This window comes from Epinephelus moara, chromosome 14, assembly GCF_006386435.1.
Source record: "Epinephelus moara isolate mb chromosome 14, YSFRI_EMoa_1.0, whole genome shotgun sequence".
Taxonomy (NCBI): Eukaryota; Metazoa; Chordata; class Actinopteri; order Perciformes; family Serranidae; genus Epinephelus; species Epinephelus moara.
This window is the reverse complement of record NC_065519.1, coordinates 16635175-16649927: the sequence shown is the minus strand read 5'-3', so window position 1 is coordinate 16649927 and position 14753 is coordinate 16635175. Positions and strand designations below refer to the sequence as shown.

At 42.9% G+C, this 14753-nt stretch overlaps 1 protein-coding gene across 7 annotated transcripts in view; it reads right to left on the bottom strand.

Annotated features, from left to right (window-relative positions):
- Positions 1 to 14753, bottom strand: part of pacrg (PARK2 co-regulated) — a 255296-nt gene that overhangs the window by 94090 nt on the left and 146453 nt on the right. The gene's annotated exons all lie outside the window — the stretch shown is intronic.

Genomic DNA, 14753 nt, shown 5'->3' with positions numbered 1-14753 from the left:
ATGAGATGGAAAAAGACAGACGGGGTTTAGTTTCTGTCCTTTGCTCAAGGGCATTTGTTGGAGCATATGGCTGTTGATGGAGACATTAGCTAGCAGCAGGAAGGAACTTTTTGTTTACTGGACAGTCTCTCTCTATTCACTAAATCTGCGATACAGCAGATGAACATTCGCAGTGTTTGCGAGGAAATCAGTTATTGCCATAAAGCTCTCTTTCATTATTTGGCCTTTCTTTTTGTTTGTCCTTGGCTTTACACAAAGTCTAGGCCCAAAGCTTCTCTTAAAGCCATTTATAACCCTTACAGTAAATGCATACTCACACACACTCAACCACATACACCCACGCACACAATGACTGGGGGGACAGCTGTTCAGGAGATCATGACACAGCGGCATGTGGCATCTTGTGGGCTGACATGTTAACACCTGTTTACACCATTTACAGGACAGACAGACAGCTCGCACACACACAATCAGGCAGTAGATTAAGACATTCGTCCAGCTACAGGGCACGAGCAGGCTTTGATGTTGTTAAGCTGAGTGTGTGACACACAAGTCTTTCATGTGTGTGAAGCCATCAGAGGAAAGCCACTCAGGCACACTGGGCTGGAACGAACAGCTGACCCAGAGGAGGCTGTCCTTGAGCCTCGTGTGTGCATGTGTGTGTTCTGAAAATCATATAAAATGGCTCATGCAGTATCTGTGTGTACTCGATCGAGCCACTGAGTGTGCATTTACAACTGGGGTATCAGCTGTGGCACTGCATCCCAGTGGCACTATTGTTGAGAGAGGGGTTAGAGGTTGAATGGGTGATTCTGTTTTTCATGTAATGAAAGGTAATCCCTTTGGTGTGGAGGCAAATAGCCCCCAGCAGCCTGCAGTCCTTGAGGACAGCTGAAGCCATAAGGAGACTCTCTCTTGTCCACACACACACACACATGCACACACACATGGGTATATACAAACACACACAAGCACCCTGCTGGCTCACGCTGGTCTGTGCTGAAATGTCACCCCGGCAGTGTCGCTTGGTGCTTTCAAGTCCCCAGCCCTCGCCCAGCCACCGGTCAGAGCCGAGACTTCAAAGCAGGGCAGATCACCCACCCTTCCCCCCACCCTCTCCTGCTGTCAATCCTCTCCGACACACGTCTCCCCCTCGGGTAAACACAGAGACAGAGAAGTAGAGAAAAAACAATGGAGAGATGGAAAGATGGCGACAGGGACAGAGAGGCTCACACTGTTAGCGCACAGAGACAAGGCTGATTGCTTTGAGGCAATTTGCTGGCCAACCTTGACCTTTCCCTGCACTTGGTCAAGATCATCATTGTGAGTCAGGCGAGCTGGGGAGTAGAACAAAAGCAAACATGAGTCCAGAGAGAAGACGGGCAGAGGTAACGGAGGGTTAGCGAGGGTGGGGACAGGCGAGATGACACTAACGCACAACACTGCTTGCTAGCCGATGGCAGTCAGTGGCACACAGGGACAGATCATGGAGTACAGTACGCTGATTCTTCAAATTTCCTGGGCCACTAAAAGCAATATTTATTTACAAAGACAATCCCAGAATGTTGCCTAGGGATGACATTTACGGTTAATATTGCTTACAGTAGTCCAACACTCATTAATGACTTAATTTTTAAGAAAAAAAAAATGCAAAATGACATGATATACAAGAGGGCTTTCTTGTTAGAGCGGCACTCCAATGACCTAGTGAGCTTTAGCACCACATTTCAAAGTACTATCCATTTAAACGTGGTAATAATATAATGTATTGTGATGTAAATCATTATTTTATTTTGTGCTGGCTTTGCTGACAGATAGCCGGGTAGCCACGATAACATTCATAATGGTCACTGCCCACCCTTTGGTCTCCAATGCTTGGCTAATTTAAGCCTTGGCCGCTCTGCATTGTCAGTCATCTGGACTGGGTGGGAGCTAACAATAGCTAGCGCGCCAGTCATTTGGTGATTACTACTGGTAACACTGTCACAGAGGCGGGACTGACCAACAGCGTTGCTGCGGAGAAACTGCGGCCATCCTCCGGGCTTCCCCAGGTCACCCCAGTGAGTAAGCAGCTTTATTCTGAGACGCAAAATCTCTTCAGCATTGTTAACTATGTTAGCGCCACTAGCCGCTCTGACACTTCTAACAGTGCAAAAAGAGCTAACAGTGATAGTTAAAAATGCTTAAGAGGGTTTGCAGCCCTCTTCTGGGGGAGAGGGCCAACATTTCAGGCTGATCTGATGTAGCCAGCGGATATTCTGGCCAAGACTTTCTTTTCCCTGTGCCGGTCATTTCTGCTAATCTCTATAAACAGATATCTGCTTATGAATGCACATAGTTTAAAAAAAAAAAAAAAGCTGACACAAAGCTTAACAGTCATTAAACGATAGCTGTTGGGTTCCAAGACTGCGTTTGTGCCAATGGGTTCCACCTCCACCTGTCATTCAAACGTGGTAAATACTACTTGGACAGCAAACCAACTACAAAAAGAAACCAGAACACTACCTATTCCAAAATCTTGTCCCTTCGCCTACAGATAACGACTGATTGACTGATTATATGTACATGTGAGTATATCATCTGCATCTATATCTTGTGATTGATAAAAGCTATCTTAAGCTTACTCATAATAGCATACAGTCCTACAGTATTTAACACTGTTAGTAGATCAGGTCTCACATTGAGGCACAGACACGATCATCTACCCTGTTGTGAACCTGAGATGTTGTGGGAATAATTACCTGGGAGCATTAATGTGGTGTTGTTGCGAGGATGCCTCTGAACTCTGTGATGCTCTTAATCAAAATCACATAAACAAGCACTTGGGACTGGCTGAAGATTCCAGTTAGCACTGAAGGAGTGGGGGACAATCAGCAAACACCATCACATACTCATGCTTTTTACATCGTGCACACACATACACACACACACATTCCTAGGGAATCTTAATCAGCGGCTGCGCTGAGCGGTAACTCTTGCATCCGTTATCGATTGTCCGCCCAGGTTTGTTTGTCTTTGGGTGCCTGTGGGAATCCCCCTGGAGTCCGGGGAGTCAATGAGAGTGGAGCACAGAAAGACTATCAGCCAAGTAGCAGCAATTAGCCTTGGGACACAGACCTGCATGTCTCCTCTGGTCAGCGCTGCAACAGCAGACACACAGCAACAGGAGCAGACCAGACTAGGAGCAAGTGTGAGGAGAGCCTCTGCTCATTAAACAACAGCATCAGAGGCCTCTGACAGGCACAGGAGACCGGGAGGAGCGAAAAACAGCAGGTTGCCACTTTAAATACACAATAGCTGGACATGATTTGTGTGTGAATGCGTGTGTGGGTGGACCGAGGCTTGTGGGTGCGAACGCTTACATGTTAGTCCATGTGTGTGCTCAGTCATGATAAGCTATTGGGCTAGTTTGCCAGTGTGGTGCAAGTCATTTATGCTGAAAAAGCTAGGACAGCAAAATCAAACAGAGGCGACATGGCAGGATAAGATAGTGTGTGAAAGCAACAGAGAGGATAAGAGAGGGAAACAGTGAGCGTGCATGTGTGTGTTGTTTTGGTCTGCTGAGGTAATTACTGTGGACTATATCAAATGTGATTTGGAGCAACTAGTCTCTCTCTCATTATATTTAACCACACTTGACAGTTATTTTGTGGTTCATAGTGGCTAGCAGAGTGATATCATGGTGTGTGTTTGGACATCATTTGTTTATCCTACATTTTCCAAAAGACTAGAGAGGTGTACCATGAAGCGAGATTAGTGGCTTGGTGAGGTATGTCAAACTAGATCTCCATGGTAACTCAAGCTGCACGGCTAACCAGGTCCAAACCAGTTAATGTTACGGGTTCCAGCTTGAAATTGGCTACAGGCGCCTTTCTCTGATCAATTCCTTTGTAAATGGGTTCACTCTATTGTAAATGTCAATCCATGAGTAATGCAGATTCTAAGCTGAGGGAATACGCTATAGATGCAAACTTGATGAGGCGTAATGTTACATTAATAACGCGACCGAACGAAGCTGTGCAATTACAGTAGCACGAGCTGTACGTATCAAGTTGCTTTTTTTTCTGCCACAAGACTCTACTGTACATTAGTGATGCAGAACATCTGAGTAATAATGCTTCTTTATTGTTTTCACAAGGTGTTAGTGCTCTCACTGAACTACTGAATATGTTACAGTGTTCTCTGGTCTATTTGCTTGTGCTGGCTATAAAGCAAACCTACTATAAAATCACAGGTAGCATATATTAATAGCTCACAATATCATTAATCAGGATGACATTTATTTGCATATGAAATGCTGTATAATTCCTTCAAACCATACCATAATGTTACCACTTTAAACTGTGTTTTCATACTTGGTCCTGGATCCACAGATTCAATCATTAAAATCAATTTCACTGTAATTTGGCCACAAATTAAAAAGATTTCCGCAAAGTCTTCACTATGGGACAGTGTCAGACCTAAATTCAGTTCTTCTTGATCATAACATGTAAATCTGATGCATCACGTTTAAAGATTAAGAGCTTAAGAATGTGCAGCTGTCACCTTATAAATAAACAGTGCTAAAATAAATACATAACTTGTTAGCTATCCTTCCTCACCTTAATTGAAGAAGTAATGTTGCTTTATACTTAAATGGTTTTTATATTCTTCAAAGGCGGAAGTAGGTGGCACGCGATGAAACCCTGAATGCGGCATTTGACTCGTTTTAAGGGAAAGTGCACCGCGCCAAAAGAAGGAAGCCCAAGTTGGCAGCGCAAGCTGATAACCACCTTTGTGGTACTCGTTATCTCTGACTGGAGCTCAGGCTTTGTTATGCCAGCTAAAGCAAAGAAGGCACAGCCATGTCGAACTCGCTTCGTTGTACACCACTTAGTTGTGGTGCTTGTTCCCAGTTTCCCCCAGGGAATAATTTCTGTATATAATTTATATATTTTGTCCTCATCCACCACCTCCTAATCTAAGAACGTGGGTGTGTGAGGTGTGACTGGAGGTCAATCGTCCTTTAGAGCTCCATGTCCTTGTACAGCTCATTTGATGCCACAGCTAATTTTTTCAGCCCCCCTCAACAATTTAATCAAATCTCCCTCTAAATGACAAACACCCACATATTCCATTTCAGTCGTAAATGCGTCATATTACAGAAGCTAAGCAAATTAGCGAGCTAATTTTGCCATCCAACCTTTGTTAAAGCATGTCTCATAGGTCATGCAAGAAACAGGCGGTATGCCAGGTGTCTGACAATGATGCTATTTTAATTGATGATGCCATAATGACTTGACCTGGATTCAGCTTTCTGTTAACACAAGTACAGGTTTCTGTATTTAGATGAGCTGGCGGATGAGCTGCTGTCAATTATTCCAGCTTTGAGAGAACAGGCTTCCTATTGGTGCCACACACACTATGAATCATTTAGTCACTATGGCCAAACAAACATCCATTAGTTCTGCTGTCTCACAGAGGACCAAAAGGGAATGCAGGAGTCACATATAATGGCATGTAGACAGTGTGGCATGCATCTAAAAGATATTTACACTCAGGAGGGAGCTATGCATTGAAAGGACTATATGTTATGGGGATGCAGGAGGCAGACATGAAGCAACAAGCTCAAAAATAACAAAACGCAGCACAAAGGAATTCCTATCAGTCATCAGTGTGATCTTGACTTCATGGTGCAAACAGGCACCTTGTTGCTCTGAGAGAAACCATGTCAGTTTCAAAAACCCCATCTGTGAGCAGCGTTTTCTAGATTTGGGCAAGTTCTCTCCTAAAATAAGGATTATGAAGACTTGACACTACACTGTGATAGTGTCAGTTTTTGTTATGTAAGTTCTGTACATGCAGGGGCATGGCAGCATTCTCGTTTCTGACAGTCTTGTTTGTTGTTTATGACACTCAGACTGGCTTCCTCTGCCATCTAAGGATCAATTACACAGCAATGCAATTTAAGAATGGTCCTCAGCTGCATATTAATGCTACATTATGATGTATGATGTATTAAAATTGTTATTTAGGTTGAAACCATACAACTAAATTATAAACTGCAATCACTGGTTTCATTTTCCTGCTGTAGTGGCCAAGGCTGTTAAATGAAGTTAAAGGAAGTACTTCATGAACTAGTTCAATAAGTGGCAGCTCAAATCACCGTGAACACAACACGGACTTCAAGCACAGCAATATCCCGCTTATTAATATCTCACATGAATAGTCTGCCCGGCCATAAAATGGATCTTCTGGATGCACAAAGTGTCCATAAGGCCTGACTCCAGCTCCGCTCTGTGCAGCTGCAGACACAGTTTGACTACAGACGCAGTTTGGACTCTGTTGGACCTTGACCAGAGAACTGACCACACTGATGAGTAACGGCATAGTGTCCGTAAAGACAAATATGAAAACAGCACAGACGGACAGACAGGTAAGTTATTCAATTTCAGATCGCAGCCATTTTGTGAAGAGGATTTAGTTTTTAACATTTGTCTGCTGGTTCCATTATGTTCAAGAGAAGGCAGACATCTCTACGGCCGACATCTCCAACACTGCAACTCAAACTAAAACAATCTACACTGATGAATACTACAGGTTAAAGGAAATAGAAGTATTTTTCTAACTTTGGGGTGAACTGTCCCTTTCATCTTCCTTGGGGGGTTGCGCAGTTGGCCATATCCTCCACAATTACAGCTTGTATCCACATTACTGCAGGTTGCTGCTAAAGTCTTAAAATATCACTGAACCCCTTTCTACATTCAGTGTTTAGCTCTCCTAGAAGACGTTAACACATGTTGACACCTCCTCATTCCCTAAATTAACACAATAGCAGCAAAATAAGTTCAAGACTTTATTGTGTTACTCCTGACAAACAAACTGAGATGTAAATGTTGCTTTTTATTGTCAACCAAAGTAAACTAAACCAAGAATGCAGCCTCTGTGGCTGATTCAAGATGTAATTTATTTAGTTTGCAGAGATGCTACACCCCTTGCACACAGATTTCAATTGCCCTTTGAGAGGAGCTTTTACTGTATGAAAGAACCTCTCAAAAAATTTCAGAAATTGTCATGAGCACACTGCACACAACGCATACTAATAATTTATTCATCCTAATCCAACCTTGTTTCCAACTGTGCCACAGGTGCAAAGCACACCTCTGGCCACAACATTTCCAAAAATCAGTCACTCTGCTGCGTGCACTCACTGTGAATACGCGAAGGGGAGAAAAAAAAAAATGAGAAAAAGAGAGAAAAAGAACAGAATGTTTTGACTTTCTTGGAGGTCACAATAAGAGGAGCAAGACTGGAATAGGCAAGCGATAAGTGAGGGAAAGAGGAGTGAGTCATTCTCGCTATCTCCCCTGACAGCTGTTTCCATCTAACAAGCATGCAAGTATGCTCAATTCAAAGCACTAGTAGTAGAGTGCATGGTGTCAATTGAAATGATACCTAACACAAGCTGGATGAGACAATTTTTGGGCTTCAAAGACAGTTCAAAACCAGGACACAGGGAGTTATGAATTTGATGCGAACCCACCTCAACCACACACACACACACACACACACACACACACACATGCAACACAAAGATGAAAAGAATTTTATTTAGGCACACAGTCGTGGCAGCAGTCCCAAATGGTGTGTTGAGGATTAAAAGCAGGAGGGTGTTATTAGAGTACAAACATTAGCCAGAGTAATTGAAACAGTGACCCTGTAGACAGTGTTCCTGTTGAGATTGTGCTTCCGTTAACGCTGCTGTTGAAGATGAAGGAAAAACCTTTGGCAGATGTTCCTATTAGAAATAGCACACGGTAGATTTTTTTCAATGAGTTCTGTAATGCTTAAAAACAGTCAACATGTCACCAAATATTTAGCAATGAATTTTAGAGAGTCCTGACTAGAGATTTCCAGTTATGCCAGTCCAGTCTGGTTTATGATTTTAAACCGGTTTGATTTAATGCAAACCACCTGAACCAGCATTTGGATTTGTGACACTTTCTAGCAAATCAAAAAGCAGCTTACATCAGCAACCTGTGCTGACAGTCAACTCATACTGCATCAGTAATAAGCATTATACATATCATTTTGCTGATAACAAACTAACATGTCTGACAGGCTGTGAGCCAAGCACCGGTGCAGAAGGAGATCACATAAGAGGGTAAGAGGGGGACAATGAGTGCAAAGTGTGTTTGTTTACAAGAAACGTCATGTGTTTTTTGGGTGAGATGAGACATGGCAGAGTTAGTCTCTCAGGAAAACTTCAACTGCACCAATAGCTACATAGGAGTCTTAAATTGTTGTCTTGTTGTGTTACTGGGAGCCAGAATAGTAGAAGTCATGACTCAAAACTTTATCACATAAATGCAGTAAGACAAAAGGACTGGACGGAAGTGATTATCAAAAATGTTCACGTGTGGCGCACACTTCGTATCAGGTTAGGGAAAAAGTATTTACGGTTGTAGGGATGAATAAGGTTATGTGTATTAATGGTTATCATGTCCACCTCATCAGAAATTGGGGAGGTATAAAGAGGAATATTGGATTTCTCTGTAATGCTAACTTTTTAGCGCATTAGCTAATGTTAGCTTAGATAGCAAAACAAACCAGAGGAAACTGTGTCGTCCTCCTTTGTAAGATTGGCATAGCAATCAACCACAAAGCCTTCTGTGAATCATCCATCCACTGAGTGAGAGCATACGGGTCGGCCAGTCTGGTCCTGCTGGTCAGTGTTTATGTTTTTAAGTACCACTCGTAGTCCCGGAGAGTGAGTGAACTGACATGGTGTGTTGGTAAATTCAGTCTGAAGCTCTACACTAAAATGAGAACCGTGTTGGTCGAAGAAGCAGATTGTTTTATTTCTACAGGAATAAGCAAACGGTTAAGTTAAGTGTGCACTCCAAAACTCGGAATAAGTATTTTCAAAAATAAGACTTGCATTATCTTCCTCCATTGTCTAAAACAAGCCAACAGAACTTGCTAGCTTGCGCTAGCTAATGTCTACAAAGATTGTTTTGCCTCCAGCTAAGCCCTGCCTACTGAAAAAATTTCATACTGTTTACTAACAGTAAAAGTGTCTATATGGCAACATTTTGGATTCTGAAGATGACAAAAGAGGTGTCCTAACTTTTCGGACACCCTGTTTCTATCTATTCCTATAGCTTGCTTTGAAAGCGCCACAATGAACAAGGAATGGCTGATTCACAAAGCTGAAATGAGAAATCATCTATCTATCTATACATATCAATACACTATATCCATACATACTTCTTATTTCCCTACAAAAACCTTTATAAGGTGTCAGCTGGCTGGAGGGAGATCACCAGAGAGAGTAACATTTCTGGTAAGGTAAATGACCATTGCTAATAACAAGCTAGGCTTTTTGCTGTTGGCTGTGTTGTACTTCTTTTCCATTTAATATCACAATATAAAGTGTTAGTAGTAAGTAGGCTGCTCACTTGTCTTTTAGTGGTTACGTCTTCAGTAAGATCTCGAGTGCACTGCTGATATTATTGAGGTTCGTTTACTTGATGTAACAGAAGTGCATATTTAATGGCTTCAGTGTGGACACAGAGCTAAATTGTGACATCATATGTTAGTCAGATGTTCGTTTGCTGTTAGGACACAGTGTCACTGTGTTCCACTCAGGAGCTGCTGAGTCAAGTGCAACTACATGTAGATCTAGAAGTAAAATTCAGTATACTGGTCCATTCCTGTGTCTGGCTTACTATCAAACCAGTTACGAAATATTTACACCAGCCCAACCCTCATCCTGACTGCTTTGAAATGTGCTCTGTTAACCTAAAGTGACATCATCCAAATCATTAAGTTTGTGTTTTCTGTAGATTCTTTGTTTACATAGGGAACAAAGAATAAATTCTGTTTGCTCTTGTGCTCCCACTGAGAACAAATCACAATTATTTTTCTGTAAACGAGAAAGCCAGAAAAACCAATTACTTTGCCTCATTTCAAATTTGCCAGTAGAATGCTGTCAATATCTGTTTGTTTACATTCTCCAAGTGCCTCACGCAGTTTTTGTTGCACACATGAACAGCAGTCTTTTGTTAGCCACCACACGGTGCGCTCAAAGTGACAATTTGAGTCTTAGACGGGCCTCTACAGCTGCAGTGATTGAACAAAGGTGAACAGGGAGTGAAGGAGGGCTGAGCACATTGATGAGGGAGTGGAGGGATGTAATGTTAGAAGAAGCTGAGGTGGCTGAGGAAGAGACTGTCTGGAACTTGCTCCAGTTTTAAAGGTGAAGCAGCTAAATAAAGCTCAGATTAGGACTCCGTTCACAGTGCTCACTGTGTGTGTCTATGTGTGTGTATTTTAGTGTGCATTTCAGCACGGGACCCTCTGCCACTGTGATGGAAGTAGGCCAGAACAGTGGAGAGAAGAAGAAGGAGGAGGGAAACAGGAGGCGATGAACATAAGAGCTGCAGAGGAGAAAAATGTGAGACAAAAGGTTTCATAGCTGGAGTTTTCCTTATCTATCTGTAATGTGTGCATGTCTGCACATGCATTGCCCTGTGTGCAGTTAGCATGCACAGATGCCCCAACTGTGAGATATTCTCCTTTCCCAATGACCTAGCAATGGTCACAGCTCGCCAGCTACTGGTGTGATTGCGTCTGTGTCTTGTCTATTCAGGAGCCACGGCCTCTGCTCTTAGCTCCCAGTGATTACAGCTCAGCAGCCGAGCTTGACAACACACAGGCAGAGTGTAATCAAGTCAGAGAGAGGGAGGTGTAATCAGCATTTCCCCTCCAATCAGCCCCAAAATCACTGTCTCTAATCTGCAGCCAGCCATTGATGGGTTTGATTGATAGGATGGATTTGTTATCTGGCTGTGGGGGTCTGCAGGGAGCAGAACAACAAGCAAGAGCAAGAGACACAGTCAGCTTATCAGCTATCGCTACATTTGTTACCGCTCCCCTCGTTGAGCGAGCTGAGCTTTTCCTCACGGGCTACAACTGCAGCTCTCCTCTCATTTATCATACAGAAGAATTAAATGTGGACACTTCAAAGTACTTCCACACACAAGGGTCCCCGGGGGCATGTGTTTTCTCCCTGTTTAAAATGGAAAGGGCCAATCCATCACTGGTTGTTTGTGACGGAAACAGAAACCACTGAGAGTATTTGTGTGTGTTTGAGCGTGCAAGTGTGCATGTATCTATACATACATTAATTACTCACATGTACATATATGTGTGTGTGAGTTTGTCTGCATGTATGTGATTTGTACATGTCAGATGCACAGTAAAGATAAGGGGACAGAATAATGCTTTTTCAGCAAGAAAATAGCGTGACTGTAACATCTACTGCCTGCACATTCTTGATAAATCTTGCTCCTCTGCCTCACACTGTACTGAAAAATCCGCACAAATGTTCAAACAAATATGCTCATTTTCAATGAGCATGTGATGAATGGGCTCCATTGATTTTGTGCATGAAGCCAAAACAATAGAGACCAAGACAAATGCTCGGCCTGTTTAAGATAACAAGGCGGCTTCGCAAGCCTGTGTGACGCTCTGTGTAAGTGTTTGAAGGAGCAGGATCGACAAAATCAAGAAAATAAGGATGAGATATAATTTAGCAGATACAGAAATGATTAGATAGTTAACGTGTTAAAATAATTATCCAGCAGTTTATTTGAATGTGACCTCGTCTCTCTGTTTTTCCAAGTTGATTATCTGTCTCTTGCATAGAGAACCGTGTACAGGGTGAATAATTAAAACTAAAACTTCCTTTACTAAAAAAATCTCAACAATTGTGGCTCAATGTTGGCATAGGCTGTCTATCACAGGACACTATCTATGTGATGTATAATATCCTAAATCGGGCAGAGCAGATATCCGCAGAAGTTTGTACCTCACATGGATAAGAAAAATCTCTGCTTAAAAAGATTGTGTGATAAAATTGAAATTTCCAGAACAGCTACTAACAGGATCCTGAGGTAAGATTATTTTGTCAACTGCTGTTTCAAGGGTCAAGTAGGAACTTTAAAGCTCAACTTTTAAGACAACATCGATAAGAAATCCTGAAAATGTTTAAAATGTTAACATATACAACTGACTTTTTGCTAAGCCCCGCCCCTTTGTGATGGTCCAACAAGCTGTCGCAGTAAGCATGAAGCCCACACTGTAACTAACTGCACTCCCTGATGAAATATTGGACAAATGAAACAGTGATTCCAGAGAGAAGCAGACAGAGGGGTCTACAGTCTGTGTTTGAAGGATATATCCAGGATGTCAAACTGACTCAGCAGCAACACCAGGTTAAAAAGATAGTTAGAAGCTAAAGCCGAACTATAGGCTACAGATCACAGTGTAAAAGTGAACCACCACATCACTGCTGATCGCCACAGAAGACAATGAATATAAAGGGAAACTTTGCTGATATTGAACCAGCTGTGTGGCATCACAGTGTGTGCAGATGAACGGTGTTTGGCTTCGCTTGTGCTGCTGCCAGCACCCGGACCTCCGCCACCTGACGGGCAGGGATCTCCGGGGGAAGTCAAACAACGTTCATCTGATGACACACAGTTTCCCTGCTTCCCTTCACTGGTTCCTGTACAGCAGGGTCGTTCTTTTTTTTCTCATTGTTATAATCATTAAAAAGCAAAAGCAGCATGTGTATACATTCAGTAGGCTGTATCTTCAGTAGCTAGCTAGCTAACCCTACACTTTTCAGGGTTTGATTTTGGTTTTGGAACAGGGAAGAAACGTATATCTTTTTCCAACCTCTCCAGGTAACGAGTATCATTAATACACGACGTGGATATTCTGATCCAGAGACTTAAACAGAACTCCTTCTGTGAGAGAAAGGGCACTGGATATTTCCTGGAATGTAACTGTGAGACATGCTTTTGAGGAATAAAGCAAACTTTCAGATGCACCCTAAGTCATTTTGTTCTGGAACCAGGCCTGCATCTGCTGAAAGAAATCTTGAACAGCTATTAAATGGACCTTGAGGTAAGACTGTTTGTTCAACAAATTATTTCTTGCATCAGATGGTGCTTGCCTAATTCAGAGATCCCAATTCAGCTGAGGCACCTTGATCAACCACGGCAGCCAGCCAGAATCTCAGTGCCAGTGACACCAGTGGGGGATAACTCCATGACTAACTAAAAATAAATCACAGGAAGAGCATTTCAACATTTCAAATTCAACAAGTGAACCCCGGCTTGAGCTTGTGTGTCAAGTGTGCTGAGTCAGTAATGCCCACCCTGAGCTGGAGAGAAGCACAGAGAATGAGCAGCATCAGTAGCAGTAGGCAGAGTGCTTTTAGGGCCAAGCAGCAGCAGCAGAGGCAGAGAGTGTCTGTCAAGGCTCTGTCCAGCTCCTAATGGGATGTTCTTGTTGTTGCCAGCGGATAACTCTCATCCTGTGTTCTGGACTACAGATCAAAGAGGGCCTGGACTCCACAGAGCTACCAGGGCTGCACGGATGGAGAGGACATAGGGAAAGCGGAATAGGAAGGGTAAGTAAAGGGTAAAATGAGAAACATGCGCGCAAACAGGTAAGAAAGAAATAGAGAATGAATGAAAGAAAGCAAAAAAAAAGGAATCCAACCTATCCTTTTGCAGTGTGCATGTATTGTGTCCCTCTGTTCACCCTCACAGGCAGATTATAGCCCATTCTTCTATTTTCTGCTTCTATTTAGGTAGGTGAGGGAAAAGGGATGTGAAAAGAAGGGAGCAAAAAAAGATGAAAGCCAACTATGAAAGTCAAGTGGGACAGTGGTGTTTCTTTTAAAACCTAATCGGGGAAGCTGAGAGATGAAAATGGCTGTGAGCAGGAGCAAAACTTTGGGACTGTGCATGATGGTGTCACTTATAACATGTTTCTCCAGAGGGATGAAGAGTCCTAGACCGACAAGAGGCATGACTTCAAAATATTTTGGATACTTGTGCTCAATTCCGTTTCTCATTTTTGCCCCTACCCCTCATGTTAGAGTGCCCCTTTGCTCTTCAGCACAGATGGTTGAAATCTTCCCCTATGAAGCAGAACAACCCTTCAAGACTCTGACACATCATCAGTCATCATAGATGGCTTTCATGTAAACATACACAACCATGGCAATAATGGTATCATCTGATGGAGATAGAAAAGCATGGACACTCACAATTAGTCCACAGCTGAAGTTTCACACTATCAATCAATCAAACAGGTCATCAAATTAAAAACTCCTTCATTACCAGGCTACTAGCAGTGCTCTGTAGACTATGTTTAGCAAAACATGCTCCTACCCTGCCAGTCCACACTGATATAAGAGGAGCGGTAACAAGCACAATCCTATGTCTCATAGGATTCGATTCAGAGTGTGCCTCTAAAAAACCTCAGTTTGCAGGGGCATGTAGTCACACTCACACTTCACCCTACCAATATCTCCCAACAAGACTCAGGGCACCCTGCACCAGGGTGCAAATATGCAAAACGGAGGGGTAGGACTAAGTGGTAGGGGCAAGGTGTGTATTGGGATTGAGCCTCGGTGAAGAGGTGAACTGAGATATCTTCACACCCTGAGCTGGCCTAACTTGTTGTGCATGAGCACATAGACGAACGCTAGCCCACACTGCTGAGGGTCAGAAGTGATGTCAGGGCAAAGCTCTTTGTCAGGTGATGTGGAATAGACCTTTTGAGTTACGAGTGGGAGCCAACTGTGCAGCTGATGGTTCCGGAGATAAGAAAAAGGTTTGGGGTGATGAATATCAAGAGCCAAAAAGCAATGTGACGGGAGGCCAGCAAACAAGAATAAGCTTTATGCA